The sequence below is a fragment of the Conger conger genome, chromosome 14 (genome assembly GCF_963514075.1).
Source record: "Conger conger chromosome 14, fConCon1.1, whole genome shotgun sequence".
Classification (NCBI taxonomy): domain Eukaryota; kingdom Metazoa; phylum Chordata; class Actinopteri; order Anguilliformes; family Congridae; genus Conger; species Conger conger.
This window is the reverse complement of record NC_083773.1, coordinates 15,651,485-15,667,105: the sequence shown is the minus strand read 5'-3', so window position 1 is coordinate 15,667,105 and position 15,621 is coordinate 15,651,485. Positions and strand designations below refer to the sequence as shown.

The following is a 15,621-nucleotide window of genomic DNA, read 5'->3' as shown; positions in this document are numbered from 1 at the left end:
CTGCCCTGTCCTCCACAAATATAGTCCTTTACTTAGTCACTCACTGGAAAAGATTGCATTGTGATAATCCTACCAACTGAAACCAACCTGCGCAATATGCTGCCAATTATGCACTAAACTGCTGGGTTGTTTGCCATATTCTGCATTGGCAGTCAGGATTTTATACCAGACCATATTGTAAGTAACTACACTAAGGACCACCAAGAATGCAGAATACACTTGGTGACCAGCCACTGGTTCATCTCCTTTCCCAAAAAATGTAAGAGTAAAAATCCTATTACCAAGAAAACAGTAAATTCTCTAAGGGTGTTAGCAAGGTCACATGATTCTGAAACTGTAATCGAAGCTTCTTTTTGACAGTTGGCACTTGTTTTTTTGGCTTCAATCTGTTTGGGTGCATAGGTTGTAAAATAAACCAGAGGACTGCAGCAGACATAATTTTGTAGAAACAGTGACAAAAAAAAATCATCTCTTGGGGCCAACAGAAAAATCTATTTTTTGGCATCTGAATTTAAATTTTGTTATGTGACAGTAACTGACTCATTTAGAACACTTTGTTCTTTTAATCACATGTCTGAGCTAAAGATAGCTCACAACAGTGTTGCTGAAACCAATTGTGCTCCTTGCTGGAAAACATTCAGTGTTACTGTGACCTTTGGTGTAGGCCTTACAAATGTTTTTTTTAGTCCCTTCTGGGAGAGATATGAATATGGTGACTGGCCGGCGCATTGTGTCGTGAGAGAAAAATAATGGGTTTCTGGGTAAATAGCGCTCCAGATGTGGTGGGGATGATGAAAACATGTTTTTGGACTGAGGACGTGTTTCCTTGAGTGTGAATGGCGCTGTCAGTCCACCTGGTACCTTACCTCATCAAAACAGAGCAGGGAGAGTGCAGGAATGGAGGGAAAACATGTTGTCTGAGTAAAATTAACCCCTGCGTTCCTTACTTCTTTTCCAAACAGGAAGCTGATCTGGCAGGGGGTCAAGGGGTCAAGGAGTCACTGATCTCGAGCCACTTACAAAATTCTGTTCATTTTCAAAATAGTTGGGTAATACTGTATGTTTCCATTTTAGAGCAGGATCTTACTTGGATAACTTGGATAACTTGGATAAATGTGATCAAATCAAATCACACTATGCTAGATAAACGTATCGCAAATGCAACTTAGAATCATATCATGACCTGGCTAAATGGATAAAAATATATACATTTTGCAGTGTAGTTGCTGCTATGTATCTTATTTTGGGGGGCCCACCACCCTTGGCCACTCTGTTTCTGCAAAATGACAGCACAATCTTTGTCCAAAATATTGTACCCCACTTACGTCAGAATTGTGAAGCCTTAGGTGCATGGTTCCCACACAGTATGCCTGAGAAAGTTCAGGTAACATCATTGTCACCTTAAAATATTGCCAAAGGTGAGTTTATCCACGCAGAACCGAGCAAGGACATGATTTTAATCAACAGTGACAGCGTGTGAACAGAAATGAACGATCATTCTATCTTTGGAGAACGGAAGTCACATGGGAAATTAAGCAAATTTGCATGCATTATCCCGTTTCTTTTCCACATTTGTATGCATGCTTACGATGTGGAATCAACATATTTAATCAGAGATATTTATAATGTCACCTCTTTCAAATAACCAAGATTCAGTGCAGTAATTACCAAAAACATTTGAAAAGCAGACTGATCAGGATGTTAAAAAATAGATTGGAGCACTTCATGTTATTGTGACTGCACATTGGACATTTTTGTCTCGTCACATTTTCATCATTTGAACTGCAAAATGAATTAGTCATCACCATCCTACAAATAAAGAATTTGTGTCAAGTTACTGTCATAAGGCCAGATTTATTAAGCCTTTATGATGATTTTACTTTGACTCATTTGTAAAATGATAAATAATTAGTGAATATGTAAGCTGGTATTTCTCATTTACAGATGGAATTGCCAGACATGCACTGTGAATAAACCACTCATGAGAATTATTTTTCATATCCCTTTTTAAAAATATCTCCAATCCGGACCGAATTTGGAAGGTTGAGTTTGCAAACTATGTACAAGCATGCTATATACGGGCCCCGCAGCTGTCTCGGGAGAGTGAAGACACCTTGCAGTTCTCCTCTGAAACATGGTACCAACCAGCGAGCCCCTCTTTCCACACTGCGGCCACAAGCCATGCACGCGCGGAGCAGGGGTGCAGGAAACGCAATCATACGTGTGCACAGAGAACACGCCTTGGGCACACAGACCGCCAACAGGGGTCACTCGAGCAAAGCCCACCGATATGCCCTCACACTGAAACCCCCACACACATCAGGGCGACATGGCTCAGGCAGTAAGAGCAGTTGTCTGGCAGTCGGAGGGTTGCCGGTTTGATCCCCTGCCCGGGCTGTGTTGAAATGTCCCTGAGCAAGACACCTGACCCCTAAATGCTCCTGACGAGCTGGTCGGTGCCTTGAATGGCAGCCAATCGCCATTGGTGTGTGAGTGTGTGTATGACTGGGTGAATGAGAAGCATCAATTGTACAGCGCTTTGGATAAAGGCGCTATATAAATGCCAACCATTTACATCCCCAGGGTAACGTATGGCCCATAGTGACCGTGTGCCGCACGCAGAGCCTTAACAGAGTGAGCTACCCAGCAGCCCCAGTTACCATGAATTTACATTCACCTCAGTGCAAAGGGCTGGTAACAGGCGAGGCGAGGACTTTAGGACTTTAGTCGAGGACTTTAGTTTGGTGTTGAGTCAGATTGGAAAGAGAATATTAAAGAAATGTGGTGTCAGTGTTTTTGTTCCAGCTTTTACGAGTGTGAGACTTAAGATGTCTCAACTTCACACCTTTCCCAGGCTCTAGAGCCAGAATAAATCACCACAGTAAACAGGTAGTGCTGAGAGTCAGCATTTTGACAAAAACGGCAAATAAAGGCTTGATTCCCCCTGGAGCACAGTCCCTACAGCCAATCAATATAGCTGGCCTTTATTAAAATGCTGGCCTGGCTGGCTGCATTGTTCCCTACCCTGAGCCCTTGCCACCACAACATCTACAGTAAACAATGCCCCTTAGGCTGTCCTTCATATGGGCCTTCAAAGACTCAAAAATCTATCTCAATTTTCTGTCTGTTAAAAATATACAGAATAGATATTTACTGCCATTTCTGACCCTCAAATGGATGATCAGGTTTATGTGCGTCAATTATGGCATGTAAAACAGCATGCCTTGTTTATCATCCAGACATATAAACTAGACTTATAAATCTATTGTAGGTCTCAGAAGTGTTCTTTATTCTTTTTTTAATACCTCCACCTGGTAACATAAGTAGAAGGTCAGGTTTTGATTAAGAGCTGGTGTCTTTTTGTGCTACATGCATTGCAGGTGAATTCACAGAGTTCAGGGAAAATGCTGTACCAGCATTGATCTGCAAGTTTAAAAATAACTCTCAAGAAGCATCATAAAAAGACCAATGTGGCCTTTCTTATACAGTGCCTCACAATGGTACTGCAGTCAAAACACAATTGATAAGCTCACAGCCTTTGTATTTCCAGATTAACGAGTCTTGGAAAAGCCCACGTCCCTCTGAAGGTTCTCTCTGTTTTTTTTCTGTGGCAATCAGATGTTGCGCACCACTTTTTTTTACAGCAGTTAATGTGTCGATCTTTGAAAATCCCATGACTGTGCATACAGTAATGCTAGAAAGTGAACTCATGGATGCACTGATTATGTCTGTGTTCACAAGGACCTTGTGGGGCCAAGAAGCCGGCCTCTCTCACCCTTGCCAGCCAGCCAGCCCAGAAGGAAACAATAGGTCCACGGCTTAAAAAAAGAACTCCCTCATGATTTACTTTTTCCTGTGACTGTTTTCCAGTCGCTCTGTCTGAAGGAGCAAGAAACAGGGTGGGGGGAGGGGGATTCCAGGCTTATAAATATACCCTGTGCTCCCCTCCCCCCAGCGACAATACAGAAGAGAGTACACCCCACCACCCTTCTTCGTGTAACCACGCCTTACCACAGATGGGGAAGAGCAGAGCCTGCAGGGCTTAAATTAAACTATTTTATCATTTAACAGAGGAAAGAAAAATGGGATTCCTTGACACCTTTCATTAAAAAAGTGTGACAGCCAGCAGAGAGGAGATCAGATGTTGAACTGCTCCCACTGTTTCGGTGATTGCTGCAATTAATTGAGTGAAATGAATCACCGTCCACACGCTGGGTTGTACTCACTAAGACCAATGGCAGTGTGGTGTTCAAGCTGATGTCAAGTAGCATATATAGCATATATAGCATATATAATGCACCTTATGTGTCATGTTTGTTCAGCATGACCTCCCTTTGTACTATGTTTTCAAGGAATTTTGATATGATATATAGATTCAAGTATTTTACAAATAATGCAAATTCATCTGAGAGGCCTGGACATCTCCAGGGTCAGAATGGTCACCTCTCTTATACCAACCCTTATACGTATATTGGTATTATATTGCCATGAGTCCAATCATCTGGTATTTCACCAGTATTAAGAGCCTGGTTAAAAATAGCTGTCCGAGGTCTCTAAATAATTTTCAGTAGTTCCTGAAGTACTCGTATGAAGATATATCCCATCAGGGCCTACTGACTTACTTGTTTTTAGTTTTTGCAGTTACTTCTTTTTCAGTACTTCTTCCTCCTTTGTATGAATTTGATCAATGACATTGTGTATGTAGGATGCCCATATCGGAATATCTGTTGTATCCTCACTAGTAAAGCACTCAACAAAGTTACTGCTAAAGATTTATCACTTTCATAACTTTGGAGAATGTATTGGAGTATAAGAGCATGCAGTGCTAGATTAGAGGTGGATAGGGCTTCAAGCCCACTCAACAGCGACAAGCCTGGGATGACAGGAGGCTGTTTGCTGTGTTTCACTCTCCTCATGCTCACGGTTTTGGGGGTTGAAGGATGATTCTGGTTCCCATAGCGTCCAGTGAACCAGCCTCAGGACTGCACTGCTTTATCCTTTTTTCTTGGATGACTACCTGGCAGTGAAGATCATGATCATGCACACATTTATCACACTGGTAGTCTGGGAGAATGCCATCTCCCTGATCAGGAGGTGGATCTCTCAAGCCTGGCACTTGTCCTCCCCAGGACTCCAGGCTGCCGATCTCACTAATATCCACTGAACTCAGTGCACTGAACCAATGATACATCCTGGACTTCAGATACTAAAAATGCAATATAAAATAAAACTAGAAAATACTATAAGAGATCATAAAATACTATGAATTAGAGGAAAATAATAACACAAAAAGAGTAAAAGAAAATACGAATTACTTCAAAGCAAGTCTAAATTAAGAGTGAGTCACTCTGTTCAGCTCCCAACCTTGACAGCAACCTAATAATTGTAATTGAATAAGATTTGTTTAGGGATCAAGTCCATGATCTGTTTAGAAAAGTCAGAGGTCAAAAAGTGCAGGCTTTGCAGCTACACATTGAGCAGTGGCTTCACCTGCTTTTTGAAACTGTCTTGATGCTAATTGCTAGATGCTAAAAGACTTCCCACTGAGGCTTTTCACATTTGTGTTGTTAAAACTGGTCATGACCCTATTGTGTGGGTGTGGTGATAGTGAACTGGATCACAGTAGTAATTAGAGAGCATAACATCTACAGTCTGGTCACACTGAGCATCGTCAATGGGGACAGAGTGCCAGAGAAACACTTGACACACCAGTCACACAACCTCATTCATAGGCCATGAGTGTTTTGTGGGATCAGCACAAACGCTGGGCTCAATTTACATTGTGACAATGACGAGAAGGCAGAAGGTGACATATTAATGCTGGCAAATTTCAGCCAAGCAACTGGTCCCTTCAACCAGAAAGAGAGGAATATTCTGGGGGGCGATGCGATGCATCCCCCTAGGAAATGATGCCCATGAAGGTCGTGCTGCTCTCTATGAATATGCTCTATTACAGGATGAACACGTCTACTCCAACATGGCCTACTTGGGCTCTGGGCTAAACTATGCTTGCAACAGAGCTTACCAAACACACTGTTGACCTATGACGGTTTGCAGTGGAAATGCCTCTGGCTTGCATCATACAGTATACAGCAGGCTTATACCTGAGGCAGGCTAGTTATTACAGCACATTTCAGAGGTGGAGAGATCATCCATGCAGCACCAGTAGAGCTGTGATAGAATAGGCTGTGAGACAACACTGATGGAGATTAATAATAATGATTTGTTTCTTATTTAATGCGTTTCTACATATGCAGCATACATACTGTCTGGACCTGGTATTACAGTAACTTCAAGGCATTGTAATGCACAGTCAAATCTGGGGGGACAAATTCAGGACACCTGTTCTGCAACATGTTCTTCAGACCACTGCCACACTTAACGGTTCTTTAAAAAGCATGGGAGGCAGTATATAGTAATGGCTACAAATCCATACTTAAATGTAAAAAATTCACTGGTTTGGAGCAATACTAATATCCATGAAATTGTATCGGTGGGGGGGCAAGAAGTAAAGATTGAGAGAGGCTGTGTGAATGGAGAGTTATCATCTCACAGCCCCACAAGCTGTCACCTCCCTTTGAGAATGTACAGCAGCGCACACTCCGCACGCAGCCTGGACTGTGATAGATCTGCTGAGGTTCCGCCTGGCTGCTGTGTCAACTGAGGGTCAGAGGTCAATTTCCATTACAGCAGTCCCATCTCGGCTGCTGGATAATGTTGACCACCCTGGCACGAAGGTGTCACAGACCCCTCTTTAATACCACTGTGAACCCTGCCGACTCTCCCCCTTTCCTCCCATGTGTCATGCGCTCTGAAACCCACCCCTCCTTCCACCTTCTTTACTGTGGCAGGCCCTGTAAAGCTCAGTCCCATACCAGCCCTCCACCCTTACCTCCAGCCCTCTCATTACCAGCCCAACGCTGGCCATAAAGCCGGACCCAGCTATATTGCCTCATTTGTCTCTCGCTTCTGTTTCCCCCCATGGATGTGTTTTTGTAATAAACAAAAGATTTATTTCTGAAAATGTAAACAAAATAAATATATATCGCCCCCCACCCAACAAACACACACACCTCCCCGGTTGGTCATAAACAGGCTCATCTCATGAAAATACACTTTATGTGCCATTGTATTCTTTTTGACCAGTGTTTTATTTCCTGTAATGAGGTTAAGTGAGCCACGTGGACACAGAGGAGCGCTGAGCGCCCAGCTGGGCTGGTGATGAAAGCTCTGTGAGGGGACAGCCACGCTCCTGCAATCTCATCACTGCCAACACTCTCCTCCATTTTGTGTCACCTTATCCAATCAGCCGCATCCCTTCCACAGCATCCGGACATTCGTAAATGTCTGTAATTCAACTGAAATGCATTTGCATGCCTGTACCGTGTCTAATGAATCAAATTTATAATAAGCACAAAGAAACAATGGTTGGTAGATAACAGTGATTTACACCAGCCAAATCCCACTGCATAAACTGCCCCACCGGGCCACAAGGTTTAATGGTCTTCACAGCTGTGTTTCCCTGTTCAGAATGCTCTGTAGATACTCCTTGAATCTATAAATGTCATGCCATTAGTCTGTATAAAGCCCCGCTGTATTAACCTGAATTGACCTTTCATTACTTACGTGAGGTTGCTGTGCGGGTGGTGGCCTCTGCACCTGTGTGGGGTGGCGGTGAGATGATGGATGTCCACTTCAGCGTCGCCATTGGCGACAGTCAATACGCCGCCCACTGCACGCCTTCATTACGGGAGCAGAAAACAGGCCAAAATCACAGACTGATGGGATTGATCCCGGCTCTAAGGTGCTGACAGGCTAATGAATACAAATACCTTTTACAGATGTGCGTGAATAGGAGGGTGCTGATCTTTCTGCTCCGCTGGCACAGTACGCAATCTAAGTGTGAATTCTGTTCACCGCATTGGTCATTCTGTCCAATCAGATGATGAAACATTATGCTTAACTTGTGACAGCTCATATAGGGTTCCCCGCCCCATTGTCTTAAATTCAATCATTGCAGTCCTCATTAATAGCTAAAACATTAGTGAAGATGACAATATTAATTACTCTGGGCAAACAGATATATATATTTCCTTTGGACATAGAGTTCAGAAAGGCATTGTGCACTGTAGCGGAATCACAGATTGAATAAATTCTTCCATTGCTGCAGTTATTTACTTAACTAATTAACGATAGTAAATGAGACCACTTGACTGCCTGAGGCAGGAAAAACTATTGATCATGAGAGCAATAATTCTCTATGAATAATATCCACAGGCAGCATGGGACTCATCTTCGAAATGGAGCCGTTCATTCAATATATCTTGATGATGATTAATGACTGAATGATACAGAAAATGCATGGATGGTTATTTAAATCAAATTCAGTGGAACTGATGTTTCCATTAACGTACTGAAGAAACCACTCCACATGAATGCACTGAAAAAAATCAGCGGATTCTGCTTTTATTATGAAAATAAAATAAAATAATGTGAAAAGAAAAATGAGAGGATTGTAATGTCCTGCACACAGAATGAAGAGAGAGAGGAGAGAGGCCCAAAGAGAGAGCACACAGAGAGAAGAGGAAGAACAGGAGACGCAGATGAACGCATCTTTAGCCACTTTATTCAGTTGTTTCATGCAGACATCATGAATCACAATTTGAATAATGGGTATTAAATGCACACAGTGCTAAAGCTTAATGAATCAATAGCTTCCATGTGTGTTTTGTTCTGAAAGGAATAACACAAATTGCTGCCAGAAGTTAAACTCTTGTGCTCCTTGAGAGAGAGGATGGAGGGGGGGGGGGGATTTTGAGATCATTCAAGATTTGGTGACTTCAGCATGCTTACATTGTTTTTTCATTGAATTTCAACACAAATAGCACATGCAAGAAAGCCCCATACATATAAATATAGGGTGATAGATGCAGTCTTTCCATGTTCGGTCTAATGTTTCCTCCAAATATACAAGCTAAGCATGCTAAAAAAGCACTGACCTTGACACATCAAGGTCACGCATCTTCAGAGCACCTCAGAAATTTGTTTCCTCACACTTTGAGCTGCTTCACAGGAGACATGGCCATTAAAAGAAATGGGAGGGTTGAGCCTCCAAAAAAGCTGACAGGTTTTCACCAGCCGACTCTTTGTACTACTGTAGTTTTATGAGTCCATTACACCTGCAAGGGGGCTGATGACACTCACATTCCCTGAACTTTCCCACATCCAACATCAAGAGGAATGAGCCCGTAAAATCGGATGCACTGTCCTGAAGGCAAAATATTGAATTTCTGTCTCACAGAAAATGTGTTTGGTGATATAAAAGCATTCTTCCAGGCACAAGTCTCATCGTTTAGAAAAGCTCCCTCCCAATGAAGCACAATTATTTAAACTGAGGAAACAGTCATTATTGGAGCTTTTATAAGCGGTCACATTTTTATCACTCTTTAATCTTCAGGTTATGAGGTAAAGGGGGACTGGGATGGGTATACCAGCTTCTGCCTTGTGGCACTGACTGCATGAGCGGGAATATGTGACAATACAATCTTTTACATTCATAAAAATTCACACAATCTAACAGAGAGGGGAAATGAAAGCTTCAGGGTCAGCCCAGAGGGAGATGTGCCAGTGAGATACTGGTATGGGACTGAGCTTCATTAAGCCATCAACTCCACACAAACCACAGTGACTAGTAATGGATTCATGGCTGTTTTCATGTAGGAGGCACAGCTGCAGAAAGGGCAGTAGTTTATCTTGCCAGCAGATTCATTAACGTTACAGCCCTGGATTTATTAACTGGCATGGCGTTATTAAACAGCACAACACAAACAACAGGTGGAGAATATCACGCAGGGGAGGGGGGATCCATTGATAGAGCTGAGACAAAACAGGTGTATGAATATATTCCATCCACTACCCTCAGTGATAGATAGTACATAAAAAGATAAGGGCATCCATCCACTATAGTGATACACAGCTGGCATTGTCCTGATATGTGCAATATGTCTTAAAGCTAGGCTGGGTTCATCAGGTTACACAAGCATGTCTTGCTTCACAAGTCACCCCAGGTCCTAGGAAGTTGCTGAAGTTATCAGTGAGAGATATACCTCTTGCCCAGGTCTCTTCTACCTCTACAGGGGATGCAATCTTCTATAGGGTATATAATAGTTGCTGGCTTGGAGGTGAGTGCATTGGATGAGTGCATACTGTTGTATGGGTGAGGCATTGAACCCCCAATGCAGATGACTCCACTTTAACACAGAGTTCACAAAAGCGAGACATAAACTGACACATCATCCTGCTGGCAAATATACCATATATACTACATTATTTAATGTCAGATGCAAAAAATCTGTTCACTTCAGTTATAATTTTCAGTAAAATAGCACTTATGTCTGTTACTAATTCTTCAAAAAGCACACTATTATTTAATTGATCGTGAGTACTGGTTCTACTTCACTGCAAAACCCCCTTCAATCCTGGATCAAACATGGCCATCGTCTCTGTGCTGGCAGTAAAGATGGAGGGAGGGAAGGAGGGAGGGGGATGAAAACAGCATTTACAAAACTCAGCAGGGACTGAGGCAATCTGGTGAGATTATATATGCATGCTTTTACGTTAATTTGATAAAGAGCTCATTAGGACAGCGTTTGCTGCAGTTGTAGTTCCACACAGGCAGTTTGTCTGATGGAACTCTCATGTTGCTGACATTCCTTAAATGGTATGGAAGACATTAGCAAGAAAAAGACACACAGAGGAAGCTTGCTGTTGCATGAACCGTGAAACCAGGTCGCTAATTTTACATTTTGTGCCCTTATTTTTGCACAGAAATGGGTGAATTTAACAAAGTGTATTGTGGCTGTATATAACAGTACTGTAGGCTCTGTGGTACTGCTCAGTCAGGCTAGTACTAAAAGCAAGTAAAACAGTGTTGTAAGTGCCACATACATTTCAACATTATGACCGAAAAGGCGAGAAGATGTGCATTCCCCCAGTACTTTCATGCCAATGGTTCACTATAAAACAAAGTAACAAGTCCCAAATGACTGTTTTGTGCAACAGAAGTAAATAAATATATAAAAGATTTAACTGCAGCTTTAAATGGTGGTTTATGGCTGTTTAAAAACAGAGGATGTTACCCTGCCACCCTAAACCCGTCCCTCAACCCTCTACTACAACTTGAGTTGAAACAAAATTGATGTTGTTTCAAATGTTTCCACTGGATGCACAATACACAGTATATCAGTTACCATCTTGGCATAGTGTCTGCAGAATTGTATGCCATGTTTCAACTGACAATGATAGTAAATGTCATTCACACGCTATGAATTCACAATGAGGAAGAGGCAAACAAGAGGTCTGAATGAGACCAAGTACATTCTGGGAAAGTATTTAAATGCCATGCCTCGCTGGAGAGTTAAGCCACACCCAGCTTCCCACAGATAGAGAGACGATCAATAAAGGTAGGCATTTGTGCGTGTGTGCAACAGTATCAGGCCTCCCATGACTCTCTCTTTCTCTCTCTCCTCTCTATCTATAGCTATCCATCTCTCTATGACTCAGATATTTAAAGCAACTTCCTGCCGTGAGCTTATCCCTGTCATGTGGCCACTCAGCCTTAATCAATTGCTGGTAAATGTCATTACCCCCTGAAAGAACTCCTCATGGCCCGTGGATCGGTTTGGACAGGGTTCAGCAAAACCAATAACTGTGTTCTGTACACAGAGGCTGTATGTGCTCTCGCTCTGGAAGAGACCTACAGGTCAGAGAAGATAGCATTAGGTGTCTAATATCGTGCCATGCTACTCCCTCCTCCAGCAAGAAACAAACCACTGTTCTAGCTAGCCTTCTATAAAAAGAAAATCCAGCTTTAGCAGGAAAATGGTCCCCGCTGTGAGAGAAAAAGGATGACCTCACCCACATTTGATTTAACATCCACCGACTGTGAAAGCAGACCGTGCTGTAAAATGACCTGATAATGCAATACTGTGTGCCCTCCCCCCACACAAGACCTCCAACACCATCGTCTAGTAAAGAACGATGGCTATCACCCCCCACCATCCTTTACATCCTCTGGAGGTTTCTGTATGTGCCCAACCAGCTGGTTCAGGATGCCCCTGTCTATTTAACACACAGAGGGACCCAGGGAAGGGCTGCAGGGGACAGGCGTGATCACGAGGGGGGTTGTGGCAGGGTGTGTTGTCCTAGAAAAAACGAGGGTCATCCTGTCTAAGACTCGCAGGAAAGTTTTGAGTCTGCGAGAACGTCACGTGTCCGCAAGTCCAGGCAGCAGAACACTGAGTCTCAGGACTGTCAAACAAGAGAGAACTGAAAGAAGCCTCTGTTCTCCCATTCCCATGGAATTAATGAGTTTCAGCACTCCAGCAACACTCCACAGAGAGTGCGCAGGGAGCAGGGGACATGAGGGGGGAAGAGATGTGTGGTGGGAAAGAGGAAAGAGGAAGGTCGGCTAGGGGCGGTCACAGAGTGAATAACATTAATATAATGCTCAACATGAAAGGAGAGTCAAAGATGAAAATATAATATGTGTTATGACCTGTGTCAAGTGCTTCCATGCATGCTTGAACATTTAATTATGTCTGCAATCCATCCCTCTTTCTCTAGACAATGATGCAAGTCAGTACTGTACTACCATCCATAGACTGCTTCAACAGTGAACTGAGAAATACAAAACTTTCTTGAGAATTATTTTCTTCATATTGCATGGTTTAAAGGTGCGGCTTTATGGGTTATGCATTATGGGTTTCTTTATTTTTTATATTCCACAGCAACAATCGTCAATGCCCGCTCTACATCGATCATCATTTTACAGACACACTAAAAAAAAATCGCAAACGGGAATAAAAAATAAACAAACTGCTGAACATACTGCTCCTCACTCAGTGCTAGTGTTGGGGCTCGTGCTCTTCAGCCAAACATTAACTCAAGCAATACAGCTCTGTGATGTTGGTCTAATTTTCACAGCGATATGGGTAAATACCTTTACAGTTCATACAAATGTATTCTTTTCAGCTGTCCCTGGAATATCAGATCAGTTCAGGGATTTGTCCCCTGTATGAAATGTCTGTATGGAATATGCAGTTGAGAGAGCAAGATGATTTGGTCCCCAACCTTGTTGTGTGCTGATTCTTTAGCCAATAAATGACTTATATGAACCACTGGTACCAAGAGCACCTGGAAAACCAGCAGACACTGCAGCCCTCCAGCAGTGGAGTTTGACACCTGCGCTATAGACAGTTTCAAAGGGTTAACCTTTGCCAGCGATGCCTTCAGTATCCTATCTCCAATTCTGAAAATACATCAGAATCACTCCTGGCATGAAAAATCACAATGTGATGAGTACATATTAGATTGGTATATATACAATATATTCTGAGATGAGTCCGTGAAGGATATAATTTGTAGCAATGTATTATAACAGTTATTTCCTTTTTTCTAACATTAGACATACTGCACTTCTTTAGGGGTCTAAGGACAAGGCGTTTTGGAATTTCACAAAGACAAATGGAAAAGGATTTCAATTTAAGATTGTAATTAAAGTACATTGACAATGATCCAGTTGAGCGACCAAACAAGTCATGGGCTGTTTTGTTAATGGCTCTTCTTATCAATATAGCATCAGAACCTATCCTACCCTTTAACGATTAGTCTGGAACGTACAGACATGATGCCAAGGTTAGCATGACCTTCTCTGGAGTTTCTCTGGAGATCCATAATTCTCCTACCCTCCTTTGATAAATTTGACGGTTATGGGCTTGCAGAGCTGACACAAATTCACAGTTTGTCTGGAGGCTGATAGATCTCTGGCAGGTATGAGAGAAAAGCTTATATGTCATATTCAATCGTCGGTCTTGATTTGACTCAAACGATTTCCACTCATGTTCAAAGACAACATGTGACCAACCAACAGACAGATGGATTTTGGGTTGGGTCACATGACCCTGGCCACAAGAGAGAGCACTGCCAGATCTGTTCAGTTGGCCTAGCATCACAAAACACTGACTTTAACTGAGGCCCAGAGAAAGAGGCTTGTGGTCCTCACTCCTGGTCCTGGAGAGCCTGGGGAGTGTTGGCTTTTGTTGCACTTAATTGATCAATTAAAACAGTTAATTACACAGTTAACTCACCCGCTTTCTTGGTTCTGCTGATATTAAGCAGAAAACAAAAAGCAGCTCACCCTGCAGCTCTCCAGGACCAGGATTGAGGACGAATGGGCCAGGAGTGAGGAAGAATGCTTTAGAGCAGGGGTGTCCAATCTTATCCAGAAAGGGCCGGTGTGTGTGCAGGTTGTTGTTTTAGCACAAGGTGTTGATTAAAGACCACAATTCATTCATTAGTATAATCAGGTGTGTTACTGCTGGGTTAAAACAAAAACCTGCACCCACGCCGGCCCTTTTAGGATAAGACTGGACACCTCTGCTTTAGAATATGATGATGGATAATGATGGACACATCATATAAAGTAAGAAGCTAGAGACAGCAGCAGAACTATACTCTTCTGACATTGCTACTAGATTTGTATTGATTTATTATTGTTATAATACAGGGAATAATACAGGCCTACAGCATAATACAGATCTAGACAGCAAGCCCCTATGCCAGGGGTTTCTTGGGTCTGAATCGGTTGCTTATTTTAAGGTGGAGACGAAAGCCAGCACACCCTGCGGCTCTCCAGGACCAGGGTTGCCAACCCCTGCCCTATGCAGTCTCTGTTTTCACCTGGTATCACAGCACAACATGCAGGGAGAGAATGACACCATCATATCACAGTCTCCACTGCGTGTCTTCATCTGCCACCCACAGCTCTTTAACTCCCTCTCCCACTGATGGGGCTCTGAGTCCTGCAGCCTCCTGAGTCTACTGTTGTTTCAGCAGAGGCTCAGAAATTAAAAGTCCTCCCCACTATTTTGTTCCAATCACCTGGATTTGCTAATTAGCACATTAGCCAGGAGGTAGAGTTAATTAGTGAACTCAGCTGGCTGAGTTAATTGCTGGAAGAAACACATGGCAGGACTTTAACTCGATGACCCCTGGACTTTCCATCTCTGCGTTTCAGCTGGGATACACTTGTAACAAAGTCTTTGTAAAATGCAGTGAATAAATGTAATGTCATTTAGTGATTTGAGTTCACTGAGGGCAGCAGGACTTAAGGCATGTCTGACTATTCAGCATACTGAGCCAAACACCACTGCCTGCATGACCCAACAGACCCCTCAGCAGTGTTCTCAAACAGAGCATCTGCTTTGTGAGTAGTTTTATTGTCCCTTTGGTCCAGGACAATTGACAGTCATCTTTTTTTTTTGCCCTGCACAGCAGAGCGTGTTATTTACTGGCAGTGTCCACTCGCTGAGAGCCTCCACAGGCGCCGCCAATAATGACCAGACTGTGTCATTATACGGCTGCTGCATTAGTGTCAGAAGGAGAATGCACATAAAATCATGTTGAAGTACAGGGCATTATGGCCAAAGTATCACCCCCCCCCCCCCCCCCCCCCAGTAACAGGCAGCGGGCGGAGGATTCACACTCACAGAATTGTCATGACCATGTTCAGAATCGTGTACCCATGTTAACACCCTTGGATCAAGAGCATACATTAAGCTG

The 15,621-nt window shown here is 42.9% G+C and overlaps 1 long non-coding RNA gene across 2 annotated transcripts; it reads right to left on the bottom strand.

The window, feature by feature from the left end:
* Positions 1–7,162: 7,162 nt before the first annotated feature.
* LOC133110715 (uncharacterized) lies at positions 7,163–14,276 on the bottom strand. 2 transcript variants are annotated; one of them, XR_009704901.1, is made up of 3 exons: positions 14,148–14,276; positions 7,627–7,740; positions 7,163–7,358 (listed from the first exon to the last, which is right to left on the bottom strand). It is a non-coding gene; the product is annotated as an uncharacterized LOC133110715 (long non-coding RNA). The 2 variants fall into 2 exon arrangements; XR_009704900.1 differs by having other exon boundaries at positions 7,163–7,347.
* Positions 14,277–15,621: the final 1,345 nt, after the last annotated feature.